Genomic DNA, 24,522 nt, shown 5'->3' with positions numbered 1-24,522 from the left:
GTCCAATGGTCAGAGCTGCCCACCCATTGGCAGATGCTTCTGACCTTCTCAGAAGAACCTCACCCCGTGAAGCCTCTGGGAGTGGACCCAAAGAAAGAGTCTGCAAACACCAGGCCACTAGGACAAACTTGTGGGAGGCAGGGCTAGGGTGGGGCAGCTGGCATGACTGGGGCCAGAAGTAGGAGACAGACAGCAGTGGGGGCTGGAGACAGGACAGCTGGACTGCTTCACTGTATACGTTTTTTCACAAAAAGCTTGAACCATGCCTGAAGCCATCAGTCAAATGTGTTCTTATATGCTCTGGACCAGCCCAAATCCAAACCTATCAGCAAGTCATCTTTTTAAAGCCCTGCTATGTGCCAACTACACTACCTGCCAGAGACAAGATGGGGAACGTGCCACTCAGTCCTGGTTCTCACACAGCAGACAACATAGCAAACAGACTTTAAAAATGTAATCACAAATAATTAAATAATAGCAAGTCTGCCAACAGCATTGAAGGATGTTATATCTTTGCTTTGTATTTATTGTTAAGGTGCATGTCAACACAGCAATCCACTTCACTGCGATGTGGTTCCGGGGGAAAAAAGCATGGCTTTGATATGAACAGAATAAAATCAGGTCCCCTGGACATGTAACAAGCACCTACTACATGCTACTGCTGCTCCGCCTACATTAGTGGCATGAAGAAGGACCATTACGTCATCATAAAACCCCCCACTCTACACGTAACCCCCATTGGCCCTCGAATGCTAAGCTCAAGTGCTACCTCTTCCAGGAAGCCTCCCCAACACTCCTCCCCTCCATCTGTCCCCGTGAGGGTGACTGCAACTCCCCAGGCATACAGATCTTCCTCGATTTACGATAGGGTTACATTCCAATAAGCCCATCATAAATTGGAACTATCGTAAGTCGAAAATGCATTTAATACACCTAACCTACCAAACATCACAGCTTAGCCTAGTTACCTTAAACGCGCTCAGAACGCGAACATTAGCCTACAGTTGGGCAAAGTCGTGAAAAACAAAGCCTGTTGTATAATAAAGTGTTAAATATCTTATGTAATTTATTGAATCCTGTATTAAAAGTGAAAAACAGAATGGTTGATCCTTGTGATCGCGTGGCTGACCAGGTGCTGTAGCTCACTGCCACTGCCCAGCATCACAACAGCATATCATACTGCATATCACTAGCCCAGGAAAAGATCAAAATTCAAAATTGGAAGTACAGTCTCTACTGAAGGCATATCGGTTTCACACCATTATAAAGTCGAAAAATCCTAAGTCAGGGACTATCTGTATTTCCACTGAGCTCGTGTCATAGACACCATTTTGCAATCATATTCTTCTTTCTTTGCCTGTGCCCTTACATTAGGCTTGAAGGCTGGACTCAGCTTTTCCTTGCCATTGCAGCCGGGGGAGCTAACCCTATACGAGTACCCAATAAATATTTGTCATATTAGTGAATTTCACATGCTTTTGCTATGCCTGACTTTAAAAATGAGTTACTATATATTCACGGGCCCAGCCGCTCCGTGGCATGTGGGATCTTCCCAGACCGGGGCACGAACCCGTGTCCCCTGCATCGGCAGGCGGACTCTCAACCACTGCGCCACCAGGGAAGCCCCAAAATGAGTTACTACTCACATACAATGAACTGTACATGTTGACGTATACAATTTGATAAGCTTTGACGTACGTATACACCCATAAAACAATCACCACAATCCAGATAGATAGTAACATATCCATCACCGCTAAAAGTTTTGTCATGTGCATTTATAATCCCTCCCCCTCCGCCTCCCATCTCCAAGCAACTGATGTTTTCTGTTACCATAGATTAGCTTGCATTTTCAAGAATTTTATATAAATGTAATCAGACAGTATATATTCTTCTTAAACATCATCAAATACATTCATTTAAAATGTACAGTTCAATGGCTTTTAGTACATTTATAGAGCTGTGCAACCATTAGCACAATCTAAGTTTAGAATATTTTCATGCCCCACCCCCCAAAAGAAATTCCTATATCCATTTATCAGTCATTCCCCATTTCCTCCCTAATCCCCTAATCCTAGGCAACTGCAAATCCACTTTCTGTCCCTTTCGACTTCCCTATTCTGGATATTTCTTATAAATTAAATAATACATGTGGCTTCCTGTGAGTAGCTTCTTTCATTTAGCGTAACGTTTTCAAGGTTCATCCATGTTGTAGCATGCATCAGTACTTTATTCCTTTTTATCGTTGACTAATGTTCACAATATTATGGATAGTATGGATATTCCATATTTCATTCATTCATTCATCAGTTCATGGGCATTGGGGCCTTTCCACTGATGAATAATGCTGCTATGAACACTGCCGCGCAAGTTTTTGTATGAACATGTTTTCAATTCTCTTGGAGTAAAATTACTGTGTTATACGGTAACTATGTTTAACATTTTGAAGAACTGCCATAGTATTTTCCAAAGTAGCTGCACCATTTTACATTCCCACCAGTGGGGTATGAGGGTCCCAAATGTCTCCATAACCTTATCAACACTTGTTATTATCTGTCTTTTTGATTATTGCCATCCTAGTGAGTGTGAACTGCTATCTCTCTGTAGCTTTGCTTTGCATTTCTCACATGACTGATGATGTTAAACATCTTTTCATGTGCTTAATAACCATTGGCATGTCTTCTTGGAGAATGTCCACTCAAATCCTGTGCTCAGTTTTCAGTTGGGTTTGTCTTTTTATTATTGAGTTATAAGAGTTCTTTACATATTCTGGATATAAATCCTTTATCAGATACATGATTTGCAAATATTTTCTCACATCATGTCGGTTGTCTTTTCACTTCCTTGATGGTATGGTTTGCAGCATTAAAGTTTTTAGATTTGATGTAGTCTAATTATCTGTATTTTTTTTTGTTTCCTTTTCTGACTGGCTTATTCATTCAGCATAATTATTTTGAGATTTATCCATGTTGTTGCATATAGCAATAGTTATTTTTTTTTAAAAAGTTTTATTTTAAAATAATTATAAATTCACAGAAAACTGTAAAGATAGTACAGAGCGATTCCATGTGTGTACCCCTTAGCCGGTTTCCTCACTGGTTACAGCTTATATAACTAGAGCGTAATATAAAACCCAGAAGATTCACATTGCCGTAAAGTGTATGTATAATTCTGTGTCACAGTGTCACATGCGTAGATTCATGTACTGAGTACCACATTCAAAATACAGAACTGTTCCGTCACCACAGCCATCCCCTTATACTACCCCTTTATAATCACTCCCCCCAGAAACCACTAATCTCTTCTCCTTTTTTAATAATTATGTCATTTCAAGAACATTATATAAATAGGATCATACAGTATGTGACCTTTTGAGACTGGCTTTTTCCACTTAGCAGAATGTCCAAGATCCATTCATACTGTTGCATGTATCCATAGTTTATTCCCTCTTACTGATGAATATAACCCATTGTATGGATACACCCCAATCATTTCTTTCAAATAATCTTACTCAGGCTTGGCTGACAGACTAAGGGAGGGAAAAATAATAAAGGCATAGCTGTAGAAGGAAGGGAAGGAAATCTTCGGGTAAATCTGCCCAGTAGCACTGGACACGGCTGCCTGGAAAACCGAGGACACGAATCCACCCAACAAGAATTGCAAACAAGGATGGGAAAGAGGACTGCCAGCTCTGGAAAGGCGCCAGGAGTGGAGCCAATCTGAACAAAAGGAACCAGATGAAAAGCAGAAGTCGTCAAGCCTGAATAACGCAGACACAGCTCTTCTAAGCTCAGAAATAACCTCACACAAGACGGGATCGAAGCTGCTCCTCCAGCCCAGTAATGCCACCGAGTGTGGTCAGGACCAGCCTCGTTCCCAGTGAGTCTGACCGTAACTCAACAAGCCTGCATGGCACTCCTGCCTCAGCTCTGTTTTCCAGTCCACAGTGAACCAGAAGTCAAGAATGCAGGGTAGAGGTGTCTTTTTTTAGAATGGCTGCCAAAAACTGATTGAATCTTAAGCTTCAAAAAATAGTTACACCAAATCAATACAGTAAGAATAGCTCTCTTGTCCATGATCTGAGAACCAGGCGCAGGTCTGAGACACTGGTGTGCTGGTCAGACAGTTAAGGCAGTGATGCCACGTCCATCATGTACAGCCCAGGGCTGCTCCCACCCTACTTTGTTTCTGAGGCATTCAGAAGGTTAAGGCTCCTCAGGAGGGCCTTATTCAATTATTATTACTATTATGAAATGTTATTATTATTAAAAACGGGTAATTCTGCTTTCAGTGTCCCTTCTCTAATTTTATGTGAAGTAGGGTTATATGCTCTGAATGTGTATATTTTATTTATTGATATCTATACATGAGGCATTATGCCTTTAAATACTCAAAACCTAACCGGAAGGGAAGACCTAAAGTCCATCTACGACTTCAACAGATATTTGAGTGTGGTATGGGGAGGGAGAGAGGGAGATTGTAACGTCGCTGTGTCACTGGCCATAACTGAACCCCACAGTGAAGAGGATGCCCTGGATGACTCTCAGTGTGGATTAGTGAGGTCCTTTCAAGTTGGGAAAGAAGTAAGAAGACCTTTACCAATGCCAAGGCAAAATGCTGATGTGGATAAGAGCAGGTTTCTTTATTTGAGTGGTTAAGAGTTAATACTGTATCACACCAAGAGCTCTGGGTCCTACCCAGAGAAAAATAAGACAGTATTCTCTGACCCTTAATTAGAAATTGCTGTATGGAATTTGGGGGAAGGGTAGCAAAAGTTTTCATTTCTCTTTAGAAAATTTTGTGTTTCTTTTTGTATACATTATACATACACATCATTTAGATGGCCAAGACATTTTTTTAAATCCTTAGTCCTCTCAGCCTTCTTCCTTTTCAATTTCCTGTTCTGCAGAAGCAGCCACTTTCAATTAGCTGATTGCTCTTCTATTGATCGCCACATCTGAACATCACGCTCGAATCACTGTGTGCTGATGCTCCAGTTTCAGGCATCATCCACCCACCTCTGAGAATTTAGCTTCCTCCTACTACCCCATCCCTTACTTCCAATCTCATACTCAAACCCCACTCCTTTTCCCATTGCCCCATCCTCCCAGGATATTTATATCACCGTCTTGGTGAGACAATTATCTGTGCTTATATTATAACTAGATGAATGCTAGTCACATCTAAGTCATGTAATTACTTTTCATGTGATGACTGCGGTTACTTTTCCTTTCCTGCAATGTTTTCTAATAACAGACGTTGTCTTTTCATTTGCTTAGCTTACCTGTGGCTAATTTGACTCCAAACTCTCCCACAGATAAATAAGTTTCTTCTTAACATATTAAAACACATTAGTTGGTCTATCCACTCCATTTCCATAAAGAAGTCCTCCCTGGAGGCTTCTGAACTGATCTAATGCCAGCTGTCTCCACTCCAGTATCCTGGGAAGTCACTCCACTTATTCCAGTTAGAGCCCTCAATTTCTGCACCCCATGTCTTCTGGTGTCTTGGTTTACTTGTTTCTGTTGGTTGAAGACATCCTCTAATAGCTTTCTGAGAAAGGCTATAAGGGAGCAAAAACCTTTGAGACCTAATATGTTGACTCATACTCAGTTAATACCTTGTCTGGACGTAGAATTCTAGATTAGAAATCATTTCTCGCAGAATTTTGGTAGCATTGCCCATTGTCTTGCTGTTGAGAAGTCAAAAGCATTCAAATCCTTCATCTTTCACAGTGAACCTGTTTTTTTCTCTCTAGAAGCTCCTTTTTTCACAATGTTCTGCAAATTCATAAGGATGTACCTTTTGCTGTGGTTCAGTTTTCATCCATTGTGCTAGGCTTTCAATAAGTCCTTTCGACCCAAGAATTTATGCCCTTCATTTCAAGAACATCTTTCTGGGTTTATTTCTTACTCTTTTCTCCCTTTATTCTTTTCTTAACTTTCCTCCAGCAGATCAAAGTGACAAGAAAAGGAAAAGAGAGGAGAGGTGAGAAAGAGTAGATGATCAGGGTGGTAATAGTAATCACGGGATGGAGTGAGGGAAGGATAAGCATTAATAAGGATACTTTTTATCTCTAGTCAGCTATCTTTCAGCATTTGGGATAAAATTCACAGTTTCTCAAAAGGCAAGAGAGAAGGGAAACTGAGAGACTGTTCTATTCTATGAACGCTAGATAGAAGGAAGCCCTAGTCAGAAGCAACACATTAAGAGCAATGGCAAAGGAAGTAGGCGTCGCAACCCCTAGGATCTTTGGTGGGACAGAAAGCAGACGGTCAAGGAGTGAGTCTGGAACTAAGAAGTGTGTTGAGCAGGAAGCCACAGGTCCTAAGCTCCTGGCTATTCTCTGCGACATGTAACTGGCTCTCTAGCTCCCCATTCTCCTCACAGCATCCTGGTCTTGAGAGCCATCTGTCACAATCCCCTCCCCCCTCCCATCTCTGTCTCTTTGAGACATCTACGACAGGTGCACCTAATCGTCCTGCTACCAAAAGGAAGTGAAGAAGGGAAGAGCCTGTCCTTTGGTTAGAAGGGCATCTCTGGAATTCCAGGTGACCAGCTTCTGCAGAGCTGTTAGACCCTCACCACCATACTTTTAATAATTGGTGGGTTAAACAGACTTGTGGGCTTCTCTAGGAAGTTGGTCATTATTCATAAAATTATTTCTGTTAGAAAATGCACCCCTCTAATAAACAACTTGCACAGGATAATGGACTCCTAAACTCAAGAAGAAAAATAAGTTGCCACTTCTGCAGTTGTATCAAAGCTTAGAGATAAAGAAAGAATATGAATCATTTTCCTTTTCATAATCATTTAAAAATCATTGCCCTCTGTTGGTAGTTTATGGGTCTATCTAAACTGACTTCGTTCAATGCCGAATTCCAGATAATAAACTGGAATTTAAAGAAGACTCTACCTTCAAACTATGTTTGTTTCTGTACTCTTAATTCCCAGCAAAAGTTCATCAGGGCTTTTAAAACAGTTTGGGGGTCTTACCGCTAGTTTCTGATTCATTAGGTCTTGAGTGGGCCCTAGAGAATTTTTATTTCTAACAAGTTCCCAGGTGATACTGCTACAACTGAGACCTTTGAGAAGCATGCTACTAAGACTTTCTTTTATTGCAGTTCGTGTTTTAATTTACCATATGTCGTCAAACTCTATGGACATAAACATTGGTTTTGATTTCTTCTTTAGGTAAGCTGGTTAGATTATTCACTGATTTTTTTTTTAAGAGCAGGGATAGATCAAAAGAGCTGCTTATAGGGACCTCCCTGGCAGTGCAGTGGTTAAGAGTCCGTGCTTCCACTGCAGGGGACATGGGTTCGATCCCTGGTCAGGGAACTAAGATCCCGCATGCCGCACGGCCGGCCAAAAAAAAAAAAAAAGAGTCGCTTACCTATAAAAAGCCCATTTTCTGAATATAGACTATAACATTCTCTCTCCATCTCTCCCCTCGCCCCTTCTTTAACTCTACTCCCTCCCTGGCTACCCTGCACCCCAGGTTTCATAGGTACCCACAGGAAAAACTGAGGAAGTAGAAGCCCCTTCCAATCCCTGTTTTTAAACCAGACAGTACCTGAAATTCAATATCCATTAAGATTATGCCTCACTGCTGCTTATTTTAATGCTGCTTAATTTCTTCCTTTTTTTTTTCTTTTGAAGAAGAAAAAAGACGTTATATGAATTTCCCTTAAAACAAAATCACAAGTCTAACAATCCTAGTTCCCCATTTGGCAGCCATCTGATGAGAATGAAATGCTCGTTAAGTCAGGTAGCTACACTGGTGGGTTTGGGGGGAAGGTTATTAACACACCCAACATTGGCATTGAGAGCTCAAAGCAGTCCAGAGACACCCTCTCACTTCCAAGACATTAATGAGATACAGCAATTAGAGTCTAAAAAGGCAGAGAAGGAGCTCAGTAGTTGAATCTTCTGCTTCCCACATTAGGTGTAGCCCAGCAAATCCTGATCGGTGAACGCAGTGACTTGTGCACCCATCATATTATCTGATAAGGAAATAAAGATGCGGGCTACGGAGTTATACCCTCCTGGGTTCAAATTCCAGCTCAGTCACTTAGAGGCAAATTACTTTACTTCTTTGCCTTCCATTTCTGCTAGTCTGACAAAAGGAGAAACACCTGCTCACCTCCCTGGGTTGCTGGGGAAATGGGATACTGTGTGAAAGTGCCTGGAGTACAGAGCAGGAACATACAGACCCTAAATCTATATTCCCCTACAGCTCACTGTCCTGCAGTCAACTGTCAAGAATACGCACATCCAAGAGCAGTTCCTCAGGACAATAACCTGGAACACTAGCCTGAATGGGACTCTCGTCTTTCAATTGCATAGGTGGACTCAAAATTTATCATTACAGAAAAATATTGGAGTCCGGAAGAGAGATGTCTGAAACCAGCTCATCATGTACAAAAAGAGGCCTTCAAAGGAATCTCTAAAATCCATAAATGCTAAGAACTTTGACATACCAGCTGAAATACTGACTACTTAGTGATTTTGAATGAAGCCATCTGTGCATGAGGAAGGACTGAAGAATAAGGGTAAGCAGGGAGGGGGAAGGGAACAAGGCCTGGGAACTAGATCTAGTCCTTGCTCCATGTCATCTGGCCCACATGACAGCAACACATCTATTTCTGTTAATGTCGTCGTTTTGGCCTTTGCTGCCGTTATTGCGTTTGCTTTTTCTAACGTGATAATGATGGAGTGGGTGTGAGGATGTTTGTATTGGCATGGTAACTGGTGACTAACTTTCACAATCTTATTTCCTATGACTTGAAATCCATAGCTAATGAATCTCATTGTCTGGGAAGAAATGGGTAGTAACAATGGGAAGGAAAAGAAGTAACTGCTCATTGCCATGCTAGCAGATCAAGCCAGCATACGAGAACTCAAGAAGTCCTGCTTTGGAGACTAAAAGCTGCAATTTGGAATCCTGGTTCCACTCCCAACCTCAGGGTGACCATTCACCCTCTCTAAATTTCATCATATGTAATGGAGTTAATAATTACCTTTTAGTTTATTTTTAAATAAGTGGTATAAGGTACATAAAATGCTTATCACAGTACCTGGTATATAATAAATGCTCAATAAGTAATAACAAGAATTAATTGCAGGATGGTGAAGAACTGTTTCTATGTTATCATTTCCTGGAAACGTTCCCTCACTGACTTAATCATCAGATGTTTTAATTCAACAAACGTCAACCCAGTACTCAGGTGAGTCATGTGCTATGCTGGGAAGCAACATGGCACAATGAAAATAGCTTGGGCTCCGAAGAGAAGAAACCCTGAGTTTGAATTATTGGCCCAGCCACTAATTCAAGTCTTAAGAGCCTCAGTTTCCTCATTTATGAAAGGGAGAGGGTAATCTCCACCTCTCAGGGTTTCTGTGAAGATCCAACGAATTAACATGACAAATACCAACCACAACGCTGGCATGGGGGTAGACCCGAAATAAATCTTAGTTTTCTTTCTTGAACCACCAAATGTTAACATCCCTCCATCAATCACCCCTGGACTCTAGTCTCCTCAGTCCTTGGCTTTGAGTGGGTACCTCTTCCTAAAATACATAGCTTGTGCTTTTCCTTAAACAGAAGACTTTACAGAGTGCAGGAACTTTCGTGGAGTCATTTCAGGGGCATATCCCTTTGCATTCCTTTGCAGGTGCTCAGTAAATGCAATTGACTAACAATTGAAGAGACTGTTCCAAATAGGTGAGTTTGCCCAGGTTCAATTACACAAGGTAAGAAGAGTTCTAGATCCAAATACAATGTGGGTGGGCTTTTCTCACACAGTGTCACCAATTCTCCAACACCTGCTGGGTGTCTTACAATTCAGCTCAATTCTGAGAGCATCAGATTCCAACAAGCTGAGGGCTCAGTCCCAAGACAGCCCTCTACTTCAGATGCCAACTGCAAGTCTAGGTTGTCACCTGTGCTTCTGATTGTCTGGTTATAGATCAAAGCTTCCCACAACCCCCTCTTTGGTTTGATTAATTTGCTAGAGTGGCTCAGAGAACTTAGGAAACCCTTTTACTCACTAGATTACTGGTTTATCACAAAAGATATTAAGGGACAAGAATCAACAGCCAGATGAAGAGACACATAGGGTGAGGCTCCAAACAAAGGGACTTCTGCCCCTCTGGAGTTTGGGGTCTAGCATGGTGACATGTGGAAACATTCTGGTTCACCAACCTGAAAGCTCTCAAAACCCATCCTTTTGAGTTTTTATGGAGGCTTCATTACATAGGCATGATTGATTAAATTATTGGCGACGGCACTCAATCTTCAGACTTTCTCCCCTCCCAGGAGGTCAGGGGTGGGACCAAAAGTTCTAAGCCTCTAATCGCGTGGTTGGCTCCACTGGCAACCAGGCCCCATCCTTTGATGGGACCCATAAGTCACGCATTAACACAACAAGAGACACCTTTACTGGTTCCATCGCAGGAAATTCCAAGGGTTTTAGCTGTGCCAGAAATAGGGACAAAGACTAAATATATTTATATTTCTTATTATAAATCATAATATCACACAAGAGCTTCTCAAAGTTTGGTCTTGGACATGGGCATTTGGTAGAAATGCAAATTCTCAGGCCCACCCCAGACCTACTGGATCAGAATCTCTGGGAATGATGCCCAGGCATTTGTATTTTTTCAAACTCTTCAGGTGATGTTGATGCACCTTGAAGTTTGAGAAGCACTGCTTTAAATCATACTCATCCTCAGAATCTCCCTGTAAGTTTTAAGTTTAAGGCCTACCCGAAGGGAGGAGGATGGTCAGAGGCGAAAAAAACAGACAGTGGGCCAAACTGAGGAAGCACAAAGGAACTATGAAGAAAGCTAACCTTACTCCACTGGACAGAACAATGGAAATAAAGCCAGGAGAGAATCAAAGAGCAATCCTACAGGCCAGTAATACCTTGATGCATGGGACACTGATGGATAGACTACATTCAGCTCTGAATTTCCTGCTAGAACTATGCCCTCATTCCTCCTCAAGTTGGACAGCTATTGCCCTGGGCACAGAAATCAGAGAATATAAAACACTCTTACATTCCCTATTTTATAACAAGAAAAGCCTGCAAACTCTCATTTAATATCTTGCTAAGAATAGCACAAATTCCTATACCACGTTAAAACTCTGCCGTGCTGGTGACTGTCACTTAACAAGCAAAATTCTTACAGGGGAGACAGAAGGTTATTTTCAGCTATTTCTCATCGGTCGAATAAAACAACAGCTCCCACCCCACGGTAACCCATTAACAATGCAGCCTGTGCCACCTCATTTCAACCAGTGTTTTAATAGCAACACAGATAAAGGCCCAGCAATTTCCACAGGGAATTACTTCTGCACATGAATCAAGAAGGTCAGATGCAGGTTGGAAAGGTCTCCAAATAATTTGCTACTTCACTTATTTCGTGCTTGCTGAGTTCTTGATCGCAAAGAGACGACCATTTAGGCAGTCATACCTGGCTAACGGCAGGCTGGCTTGCAGGTTTGCAAACCCAGGTCTTGCTTTACTTCACGATGAGAGCCCTATTTCTCCAACATGAGTCATCAAAAAGAATCTAATTAACAAAGCCATCTAAAATGACATCGTTTTTAAAGCCATTTAAGCAAGCATGTTAACTACCATTGGAAAATGACCCCAGTTAAGGTTATGTCTACTAAAGCTATAAGCTCACACAAAGCTCAAACATTTTTTTAAAATGCTGGTGTCATTTCAATGGCCTTTATTGTTTTTTATATCTTTATCGGTGTATAATTGCTTTACAATATTGTGTTAGTTTCTGTTGTACAACAAAGTGAATCAGCTATATGTATACATATATCAGACTTATCTTTTACATCTCAAAATGAAAAAAAAAACCTTTTCAGAAAGTACTACTATCACCACGGTGAACTAAACTGGACGAGCACAATGACCACAGACAGGGCCTTTTAAAGAAATACCTCCTTCAATAATAATAAAAGAATTAAAATCACTTTTTCATTGTTGACTACTCTGATCTCAATACCTCCAGCATCTGCTGGTTTTCCTCCCTGAACCACCATCAGTCTCCTAATTTTTCAAAAGCAGAATTGGAGGTATTTAGTTGCTAAGTGACACGGTAGGTCATGGTACCTCTCTCCACATTGCCTCCAAAGTAATAATTACCCAGAATGATAGATCCCTCAGCTTTCTACTGACAAGAAGCAGAGAGTTGTAAACGACCATACCGGACAGAGCTGTCCTTTCCTGAGTCAGTGGTCCTAATCCCGACTCTGCTGTCTAATACTAGCTGTAAAGCAAGTGACTCCACCCCTTTGGACACAGGAGGCCCAAATACTTGTTTAATGAATGAATAAGTGAATGATAGTAACAGTGATGACAGCTGGTACTTATATGGTTTTTATGATGTAAGAGTTATTGTTTTTTGCATAAATGACGTATCTTAATGATAGATACTATTATTTTCTTCATTTTACTCATAAGGAACCTGAGTCAAGAATGTTTAAGCGACTTGCCCAAAGTCGCAAAGCTGGTAAGAGGCAGATGGAGGATTCACGCCCAGGCAGGCTGGTTCGGGAACTGACTCCACCACTGTACCAGATGCCTCTCTAAACACATGTCTGCTGTGCCAGATACTGTTCCAATGCTTCATTGATATTGAATATTTAAATCTCTTAACAGTCCTATGAGGTAGGACTGCATCAGCCTTAATTGCAGATGGGCCACAGAGAGGTTAAGTAACTTAGCCAAGGTCACACAGCTAGCAAGTATGAAGCTGAATTCAAACCCATGCAGTCTAATTACAAAGTCCATGCCCTGAACCTTTACACCAGAGTTTTTCAGCCTCAGCCCTACTGATGTGTTGGGCCAGCTAATTCTTTGCTGTGTGAAGCTGTCTTTTGTGTTACAGGATATTTAGCAGAATCTCTGGCCTCTACTCACTGATGCCAGTAGCACCTCCCAGTTGTGGCAATGAAAAATGTCTCCATACGTCCCTTGGCGGGCAAATTCACCTCCAGTTGAAAACCATTGCTCTACATTCTGCTGCATTTCCTTGAATAAATAAATCTGCCAAATGAGGGAGTCAGACAAGAAACAGGATGCATGGGATCTAAAGTCCCTCTGATCTCCAAAAAATGACCATGATTATGAATTCTGATTATAGAATTAGAAAGAAAACTTGAAGCGGATGATAACACACTAGGCCTACTCCTGATGATAAAAACGTGGCCTTTCTCACCTTCTTAGAGACATCAAGATAATTTCCAGTCTAATGATGATGTCCATAATGGACTCTGAGGACTTCTTATAAGCCCAGATATCTGTCTTCCACAAAGATTTTGATCAGGTACGAAATAATTCTCTTGCCAATACACACACCTTGAGTCTCTGTTACTTCCTTCCCACTAAGTCTGACACGTCATAGCAGTAGAGCTTTAGAGTCACACGACTGAGGGTTAAATGCCAGCTCTGCTACTTACTTGCTGTGTAATTTTGGGCAAAGCACTTGATCTTTCTGATCTCTGTCTTCCTCATCTGTAAACAGGGGATAACACCATCGGCCTTACAGTAGGATTTTGGTGAGGATTAAATGTGATGATGTACGTGAAGTGCTCCGTGCAGTACACGCCCAGTACAAGTCAGTTATTGCTATGTTATTATCATTCAAGATCCAACTCAAAATGTAAGTCTTCCAGAAGCATCCCAGATCTATCACATCCGACTTCCCCACTGTGCTTCCTAGTGTAACTAATATGTGAAATCAACAATACTCAGATGGGTCCTACCCACCGGGAACCACCATAAGCATGATTCTCAACCAGGGGCCATATGAGAATCACCAAAAAAAGCCCTTTAAAAATTATAGTTTCCTAAAATTTAGTTATACTCAGGGGTAAAGTGGGGTAAGAAGAGGTGAGCAAGTAGAGGTTTTAAAACGTACCATGATTCTTATAGGCACCATTATCTCATCCCCATCTGTGAACCTCTAAATTTGTCTGTGAGTAACCACTAGATGCCTTGTTTTGAGAAAGTCTGGTTATGTTCAACTGTTTTAAAAATGTTTAAGGAAAAGAGTGTGACGTCTTTCTGAAACAGATTATAAAACACAGGCTTAGCCAAGAAGTACTTAGTGCTAACTGGGTACTGATGATTAAAAGAATAAAACAGGGGGAGTAGTTAATTGAAGAAATTAGTACTAAGTTGATAAATGAACTTTTTTCTTAGTTGAGGAGAAATAATCATAGGCTAGCTTGAGATTTTACAGAGACTAGGAAAATATCACAGTCTTTATTTTTTTCTCTTTTCTCACTTTAAAGAGGAAAGTTTAAGAAATAATGTGTAGAGAAAAAGGTACTTTTAGGCCTTGAAATTAGCAAGGTCATTATGTTTCATGAAGAGAGATGGCTAAGGAGACTCATCAAGTGTCAGGGGGAGAAAACAGAGCCCTCACCAGGGCTTGGAACAGCCAAGCTTTAGTGTCTGCCGTGACACTTAGGACAGGCCAAGGGTCCTGGGCTTTCTGCCCTGAATCGCCGGGGCTGCAGGACAGTCAAGTTTACCCTGAGGGTAGGGAGGAAAATAAAATGTAAGCTTAGCAGTGGTGGATGTGTTGAGTTTAGGGAGGAGAGAAAACAACGCTCAACTTGTATTTAGCTTATTTAATAATGTATTTCCATACCTTGATAAATTTGTCCCCAAAACAGCAATCAGAAATTATTGAATTCTACTGTTCTGTTGATAGTGATGTTGTTAATAGAAAAGCCCCAAGTGGTGAATTCCTCTAGATTTCTGACTCAGTTTCACCACGGCATCACCACTGAACAGTTGACTTGGCAGAAGCTATCAGAGAGTCTAAGAACAGTCCTTAGAAAAACACAATCAGCCTTGAGAAAGTAGAAGAAATAACCCTCAGAGAATTCTGCTGGAGGGGCAAGGCCAAGGTTAGAAGGAAGCACGCGGGAAGGTGTTCCAGATGACAGAAATAACGTCTGCAAAGGAGCTGAAAGCAGGGACAGGGCAACATGGGCTAGAGAACAGGCAAGGTTATTTAGCTGCAACATAAATATATACATGAAAACAGAGTCTGCATCTAGCTGACCCCATTTGGGGAACTGAGCAAAGAAAGGCCTTCTGCATGAGAAGATGCCAGAACATCTTGAATTATTCTGATAAATGAGGGAGTGGGGATACCTGGAAAATTCCACGCAAAGGGAATAATATGTCCAAGGCATACTATACCTTGATTTGAGAGAACAAATCTTGTCTGAGTAACTGCAAGTCTCTCAGCATGGCTGGTGCCTAGAATTCAAGGGTAGTGGTGGGGCAATCCTAAGGGAAGAGCTTGGGGTATGACAAGACCCACATCACGAAGGGTGTCCTCGGGTTTTTATCCCGAAGGCAATGGAACTCCTTATCTATACTTGCTATCTCCCACCCTGAGCTCAGCACAGACACGACCAACTGAAACAGCATCCCAGGATGTAGATGATTCTCCGCTCATGGGTTTCAAGGGAGGGATCAGAGCAGCCCACGCATCGGCTGGCCTAAGGCCAAGGAAGACACTAACCGTTTCCATGTTTATGAGTGATCCATTGGTAATTTGGTTTGCCAAGACAGGGTCTCAATATCTGTTACAGAATTAACTTGCCATTTGCTAATTCTGATATAAAATGTTGGCTAGTAAAAGTTTTCAAATTACCACAGCGTCTGTAACTTTTGAAATATTTTCCAACTTAATTCAGCACAAGGCAAGGAGTTTCAGAAACATACTGAGTGAGGTCTACCTGTGCAGGTTAATTGGAAGATCAGCAGTAGACCCTCCTCCCCTCCCTTAGACATCTCTCCCCCGCAGGCATACACACAGAGCAGAGGTCCTGGCTCTGTGACAGCCCTCCACTTCTCTTCTAAAACTTAGATTCCAACTCTACTCGGAGGGGCTCTTCTGAGCCACTGACCCTCTGGATGCCCCCGCTCCCCAAATCTGAAAGGAGGGATGCAAAGAACCCAAGAAGTGACAGGGCTGCCCTAGGAGGGTCACTACGACATTGCCATCAATATGAGGAAAAGGGAAGTTCGAAGGGGCCCAGGGCTTAGAAAGAGCAGATAAATAGTCTGTATTCTGCCCTGAGAGGCATGATCAAGACCTTGCGCTGCTCCCCAATGGGGCTCACTGGGTCGCCCTGAGGGACAAGTATGATCAGTCTCTGAGGGGGAGGAGTGTTCTGTCACTGACACATTTAGAACTGCCAGCTCACGGTGATCATAGAAATATTCCAACTTGCAATTAGTATTTTAATGTTTTTTAAGTATTCATTTATTTTGGCTGTGCCGGGTCTTAGTTGCAGTAGATTGTGGCATACGGACTTCTTGGTTGCAGCAAACACGCGGGACCTAGTTCCCCGACCAGGGATCGAACCCTGGTCCCCTGCATTGGGAGTAGGGAGTCTTAACCACTGGACCACCAGGGAAGTCCCTGTATTTTAAAATTCTCACAGACAAACCACTAGTGTGGACCACTCCCACCCCCATCTCCCACTTGGGACAGCCCTGCTCCTCCCTGGTCTCTGGTTACAGCATCTGGGCTGGGCTGTCAGAATGATCAAACTGAACCTCATTTGGCATTTGGTTATTCTGCTGTTTAGAAATTTCAGATCTTGTGCCCATTCTGGAACTAAAAGCAGTACAACTACCTAACTGAAATTGAATGGGTTTTCAGACAATCACTTCAGTCCAATGGACAAACTTGATCTCTTCATTCATTTACTCCACAAACATTTGCCAAGCATCTCTTTTCTGGTAGGCCTGGCGCTAGCGCTCAGATACGTCTGATAAGACCTGGTCCCGTATGAACAAACAAATGAGCTGTGGTGTGGTCAGGGTGAGATCTAGACTGGAGGTGGCAGAAGCGGGCAGGGTGTGCAGTGTGCCCAGAAAAGACTTTTGAAAGATAAATGGGAGCTAAGGGGTATGGCAGTGGAGTGGGGAAGGAAGGCTCCCAAGCAAAGGCAACTAGTTCAGCCCTGGGGCACCAGGTATGGATGGAGAGTGGTGAGAGAAGAGGCTGCATCAGTGGGCAGGGGCCAGGTCTAAGACTTATGCCCAGCCAAGACACTTGGATGTGCATTTAATCAAGACTTGCTCACCAAGCCACTAGTGTGTGCTATGAACCCATGGACATTTTCAGAGCTTCATTAAATATAATGAGGGGGGCTTCCCTGGTGGTGCAGTGGTTGAGAGTCCACCTGCCGATGCAGGGGACACGGGTTCGTGCCCCAGTCCGGGAAGATCCCACATGCCACGGAGCGGCTTGGCCCGTGAGCCATGGCCGCTGAGCCTGTGCGTCCGGAGCCTGTGCTCCGCAACGGGAGAGGCCCCAGCAGTGAGAGGCCCGCGTACAGAAAAAAAAAAAAAAAAAAAAAAAAATATATATATATATATATATATATATATATATATATATACATATATATAAACTGAGGGTACAGGGACTGCCCTTTGCAGAAGAATGTACACACACTCAGTTATTTCCACCATTTCACTCTTACTGCTTGGTTAAATCCACTGCAGATAATTAGCCAATCGTTCAAAGAACATGGATTGAATGACTGACTTCCTCACCCACCAACTCTCCTTCAACTTTTCTTATCAGTCCCATCACACAGGCTAAACATTTTGGTATCATTTCTGCATACGCCTTTCCTCACCCTTCTCAATTCCATTACCTGACATCTCTATTTCTTCTATGTGTCTGGCATCCACTTTTTCCATGCCATTCCTGCTGCTTCTTCTAGAACCACTCGTTTTCAAAAGGTCCACATTTCAACTGCTTCCCAAGCCCTGGTCCTCTCTTCAGTTCCTCCCAAACCACCTCAAATCCTGCCTCTACACTGCAGTAGCCATTTTTTCAAAGCATTCTTTTGGTCATACCAATCCCAGCTCCAAACTCAGGGGTTCCCCATCCAGTCCATCCTCCTAAGCATGGTGTCCAAGCATGTGGCACAACTGTAATAGGGAAGAACAAATCTGATTCCATATTAGATCTGTTTCTTTTACTTTAACCTCTTTATTCTATTGCTTTTGCTTTGAGTTAAGAATCTTGCCTAGGGACTTTCCTAGTGGCGCAGTCGTTAAGAATCCGCCTGCCAATGCAGAGGATAAGGGTTCGAGCCCTGGTCCGGGAAAATCCCATGTGCCGCGGAGCAGCTAAGCCCGTGTGCCACAACTCCTGAGCCTGCGCTCTAGAGACTACAAGCCACAACTACTGAGCCCGTGTGCCACAACTACTGAAGCCCACACACCTAGAGCCTGTGTTCTACAACAAAGAGAACCCACCACAGTGAGAAGCCCACATACCCCAACAAAGACCCAACTCAACCAATAAATAAATAAAATTTGAACACAAACCATTTAATTAAAAAAAAGCAATGTTGCCTATAGCCTAAAATATACAGGATAGCCTATTCTCAGGGCTCTGACTTTTGAGTCCATTCATGTAGAGATAAAAAGTTGCAGAACAGAGAATAACACTTGTCTTGTTGGAGGTTTATGGGAACATCGTGACCTGATCTATCCAGACAGCTGCAAGAACAAAGGATTCCTACACCAATAAGTTTGCAACAACTAACCACACCCCTCCCCCGACTTGCCTTTAAAAATGCTTTGCTGAAACCCTTCAGTGAGTTCGGGGTTTTTTGGGCACGAGCCACCCATCTCTTTGCATGGCCCTGCAATAAACCTTTCTCTGCTCCAAACTCTGACCTTTTGGTTGGTTTGGCCTCACAAAACTTGCATTCAGTAACACGACCTGCCTTTGCACACTTGTCTTCCACCACTCACAGTCACACAGCTATGCTTCAGACAACCCTTCCCTTCCAAGTGTGCACCCTGCATTGAGGACTGAGTCCACTGACATACAACCTGTGCAGTCACATGGACTCTGCCCTTAGAAGGTCCCCCACTTGGTTAAATGCTCTGCTGTCACTGATTTGAAATTCTTAATGATTATTGAACAAGGAGCCTTGCATTTCCATTTTGCACTGAGCCCCACAAATCATGATGCTGCCTGCTATATTCCTTTTTCTTTTTGGGGGGGGTCATGCTGCATTTGGGATCCTAGTTCCCCGACCAGGGATCGAACCCGCGCCCCCTGCATTGGAAGCACATAGTCTTTTTATTTTTTATTTTTTTTGGAAGCACATAGTCTTAACCACTGGATCACCAGGGAAGTCCGATGCTGCCTGCTTTACATCCTTATCTTTAGTCATGTTGTTCTCTCCATGGAAAGACCTTTCCTACCTACTAGAACCCAACTAGAACCTACTAGGCCCAACTCAAATGTCATGAGGTCTTTGCCAGCCTCCCAGAGCCTGAAACAGACTCTCCACTGGGTTCCCAAAACACTTTTCTTTTACTCCTGTTTTAGCACTTGTCATACACAACTCACAATGTAGTTATTTGCAAACATTCCTCATCCTCCTTACTAAAAGGACAGGCAAACTTCTCTGAGATGGGGGTGGGAGGTACATTCTTTCACTTCTGTTGCTTCTCAGTACCTGGCACAGAGTAAACTCTCAATACATTATTGATGAACTGAATTTCACTCCCCATAATAACCCAGTGATTTCTTGGCCCCTAGTGCCTCTTCTCCCAATGGGCTGCTCGCAGCCCAGCCCAGTTCTGCAAACGGTGCTCACGGTAACATCTGGCCACCTCAGAGACTATGGTAATGTAAGAAGAGGCACTAGGCAGCCAATTACTTGAGGAGAGTGAAATGATTTTGTAACTAGTAAAGCACATGAAGTGCTGTTTGAGAGAACAGGAGAAAAAAAAATCAACCCAAATTTGAAAGTTACTAGGCTAGCAAAATTTTCCACAGAAGAGAACTGACTCCCAGTTGTATGTAAAATTGCTCCTAAAGTAAGTGTTGCACTGGGATGCCCAGGAGGCTTCGTGAGGTTGAAGATCTCCACCCCAAACATAGCCAGTGGAACTCAGACGTGTTTTGCTCTGAGGACCATACTGCATCAAGGAAAGCTGAAACTACAACATGCACCCTCCCCGTATGTCACTTACAGCACATCTTAATCCAGTCATGTCTTTTTCTTGCTAAAAACCCTCTCAATACTCTCCTTACTAGAGAATAGAGTCCAAACACCTTAGTATAGCCAACATTTCTTGAGAGCTTTCTTTGTGCCAAACACCACATCAAGTATTTTATAGAGATTGTTTCATAAATTCTTACAGACTTAGATAATAGATGCTGAGACAGGCTGGGACCTGGGACCTTTTGCTGCCGTGCTTGCACCTGGACAAACATCTCCTGGAGCAACAAAATACAAAGAAACTATAAGGGACTAAAAATAACTACGTGTATGTGCAGTTGGGGCAAATTATGGACAAAAAGATACAAAGAGACCAAAAACCCAACTGCCACTTCTGAAGAGCCCCCTGCACTCAACACTACCAAAGCAGGGGGGCAAAACACCTAAGCCACGCCTCTGGCCCAACCCCTGGACCCGTCCCTACTCTCACCCCATATAAGGAACTGGCTCACCCCCCACTTGGGATGCGAGTGAGCAAGGGAAACTGTTACTTGTTCTTGCTCCTCCCTGGTATAGCAGGGGCCCCAATAAAGCCTTGCCTGAATTTCCTGTCTGGTCTCTATTGATTAAGGAGGCCAAGAACCCTGGTCGCGAACAGTGCTATGATTATCCCTATTTGAAATATTTGAAAACTAAGATAAAGAGAGGTTAAGTACTTTGCCCCACATCACACAGGAACCACTTGGTGGAAGAAGATTCGAAGCAGTTCATCTTCGAAGCGCCTGAGCACTTCATCACTGCGCAGGCCCCTGCCCACCAGCCAGCCCCCTGTCTCGCACCTCTGCTCGTCTCCTGCCCCACACTGGCACCCGTCTGAGCATGTACAGTCCTCCGAGCTGCCTAGCTCTCCCACTCGGGCTTCCAAGCCTTTGTTCCCAGCATGTACATTATTCTGGTGAATGTGATCCTGTTATACTTTGGCTTCAAATTTGGGTCTCAGGCCTCCTTTCCACTTAAAAGACTGTGGAAAAAAAAGAGCTTTTATTTATGTGGATTACATCTATCACTATTCACCATGTTAGAAATTAAATCTGAGGAAATTAAAAATATTTGCTTATCCACTTGAAAAAAATAATAAACTCATACGTTAACATAGATAATATACGTGATGAAAATAACAATATTGTCCAAAACATTAAAAAATTAGTAAGAAGACTGTTATCGCTTTACATTTTTCCAAATCTTTTTAATGTCTGGCTTCAGAGATGACAGACTTTTTATACCTGCTTCTTCACTCAATCTTAAGTGATATGTTGTTTTGGTTGAAGTACATAAAGAAAATCCAGTTTCACACAGATATGTAGATGGAAGAGGGAAGACTATTTCAATAGCCTTTTCGGATAACTGAGAACATTGTTCTTTGACACTATCCTAAAATTCAACAAGTGGGAGTTTCTTACAATTTCATGTGGAGTCTGAAACCACATCAATAATATTATCATACTCTGTTACATTAATCCACTGGTCTTTCTTACTCTTTGAAAGGACCTTCTTCTCACGCGTGATTCTGATCATGAGCTGGTCATTTGGAAAATATGGGTTCCCCGAGTTATAAACCTCTTCCAAAAATCACATTTCTTTGTGCCGAACCGACATTTCACTAAAAAAGACCAAAAAAATCCTATTTGTTAATTACATCAATTCCATCAAACCATTCTTTGGAAACCGTCAAATTCATGGTGGCAGATACCAGTTTTTCACAATTCTAATTTTTGCTTGAAAGCTTTAATTTTATCATTGGCAACGAATACCGTCAGTTGTTTTCCTTGAAGTGACAGGCTCACCTCATTGATTTTCAAGAAAATGTCTGCCAAATACCCAAATCTGAACAACCCTAGTTTGTCGGTTGTTCTCTCAAGTAAAAACGGTACTGAAAACAGCAGCTATTTCAGTTCGAAATTCAATTGCACAAAATCTTTTCCTTGAAACAGCCAAAGAATGTCAGTATGCAGAAGTGCTTTATGTATAATTCTCATTTTGTTCCACAGGATATTAAAATATGTACTCAAGGGTCGAAATTTAATAAATTTAATCATTTTTGCTTCATCAAGCGCGTTCCTGAGTGAAACCAAATTTTTTGTTTAATGAGTGCACAGCAGTGAAAAATACAGTGACTACAAATACAATTTGGCACTCCCTTTATTCATGCTAAGGGGCTAGTGTTTCACACACCATTGCTTTTGTACCATCAGTCCACACATCAACACAGACAAACAACGTCTCGGTATTATTATGTACATAGTTTTGACCTCACAAACTCCCTGAAAAGCTCTTGGGGATCCCCATGGATACACAGATCACGCTTTGAGAACTATTGCCCTACACACCTTTCTAGAGCCATCGCAAATGTAACTTCCCTGAGAAATTTTACCACCTCTCCTTCTCTGTGCCACCACTGTGATTTGTATAAACTTCTGGCATAGTACTTATATTTTATTACATATAGTTAATTATATCTTCTTTCTCTCCTACAATTGTCAGTTCCTTTAGGGCAGAAACCATGTCTTATTTATCTTTGAATACTCAGCCCTTAACAGTATCAGGCACATAGTAGGTGTCTGATAAATATCTGTTAATGAATGAATGAATGAATGAATGACTTGTATGGCAGATTGTTATTTTCTAAAGATGGTTACAACAATACGTCCCATCACACACGCTCTTCTATAATCCTGCCACTTACTCATCAATAGGTCTGCTCCCTTCTCTTTTAACCTGGCAGGTCTTTGCGACTGCCTGTAAAAGCAGGTCTTTGTACAACCTATAAAGCTAGTAGAAGAGATGCTACGTGACTTCTGAGGCTAGGTCTGAAAAGCGCCATGCATTTCTCTCCTGACCTCTTGGGACACTAACACTTGGAACCCAGCCATCATACTGTGAGGATGTTCAAGCAGCTTGTGCAGAGGTCTACCTGGAAAGCAACCTGGATCACTGGCTCAAAGCCCCAGCCGAGTTCCCAGCCTACAGCCAGGGACCAATTTGTTGCCCATGTGAGTGAGCCATCTTGAAAGTGGATCATCCAGTCCCTATTTGAGCTGAGCCTACTGACAACCTAACAGAAATGAGACACGCTGGTGAACCGCTGCCCAGCTGCTGATGTATGAGCTAAATAAAAAATCATTTATTGTTTTAAATCACTAAGCTTTGAGTAATTTGTTATGCAGCAACAGATAACCAACACCCTATGTTTGTCAGCTCACAGACGACAGAAACTATGATTGACTTACTCTAGTATTCCCTAGTACATGTGGCACAGGGCCTTGCATATTGTAGGTGTTCAAAATATATTTGTTGACCTGAAGCTAGCACCTTTTTTTGATGCCACATATCCAGTTAGATATAATCAGTATAATCATGGATCTTACACATGGGATGGTGAAAACATCTCATTCCTCCGGGACACAATTAGATACTACTCTACTCATTAGGAAATAACATGAAATGTAAAACACAAGGCATGAAACCCTGGTCTCCCTGTTTTTTCCATGAATTAGGCTACAGAGGGATTTTAAACAACAATTCCTAGAGAAATGTCTTCCTACCCACCTCCTCGTCAGCTCACATGAGAAGTGTCGATTAAGAAGTCAGATGAGAGAGGCCACAAAAGACAAGGAAGATAGAGAAAATGTTGGCATGGATTTACTTTTCTAACTTATTATTCTCATGATTTCAATTTTTAATCAACCGTGCTTAACTTATAGCTTAACATTACTAGCTAAACTGAGAAAGAAAAAACTGTATTACTCATTTTTATTTCTAATTTACAAACAGTACAAGAAATTACACATGACTTTTTTGTTCATTTCAAGAAAAGACATACTTTATCTGAACGCATCAGTAGAAGGAAACCAAATAATGGCAATGGAAGTGACTGCGAAGAAATGGAGACCAAAGACTTCATGCTAGCTTTATTTTGAAGGATCATTCCTCATATACTAAGTTTGGGTTGGGTTTGTAGCCATGTTGGAGGATGACATGCTAGACCCAAAAGTGTGTTATTGGCAGAAATGTTCCAACTAGTGACTCCTTCAAAACTTCTTGGGCAGCAATTTACTCACAAAAGGCTAAAATAAAAGCTCAAACCTAAAAAGAATTCTTTGAAATAAAGCTCAAACCTAAAAAGAATTCTTTGAAATAAAAAAGCATTGCATTAGAAAGCCACAGAAGCAAATGTTCAATATTTTACTTATTAATGCTTTGTGCACTTCTACTAAAATAGCACCTCAGGTTGCTAAGACCAAAAAAACCTATGCAATTGATGAGACATTAGCGACAATCTGCAGCAGAGGTGTTTGTTTGGAAACATGAATCTTTGGCAAAGAAGGTAGCTCCACTACCACTTTCAAATGACTCCACAGATTAACATACCAGGCTAATGATATGGAAGACCAACTCATAGACCAAATAAAGCAAGT

General features: G+C 42.0%; 1 protein-coding gene across 2 annotated transcripts in view; it reads right to left on the bottom strand.

The window, feature by feature from the left end:
* Positions 1-24,522, bottom strand: part of KCNH1 (potassium voltage-gated channel subfamily H member 1) — a 416,350-nt gene that overhangs the window by 118,577 nt on the left and 273,251 nt on the right. The gene's annotated exons all lie outside the window — the stretch shown is intronic.

The sequence above is a fragment of the Phocoena phocoena genome, chromosome 1, assembly GCF_963924675.1.
Source record: "Phocoena phocoena chromosome 1, mPhoPho1.1, whole genome shotgun sequence".
NCBI lineage: Eukaryota > Metazoa > Chordata > Mammalia > Artiodactyla > Phocoenidae > Phocoena > Phocoena phocoena.
Note: the sequence above shows the minus strand (reverse complement) of the source record. Positions and strands in the feature narration are given on the sequence as shown.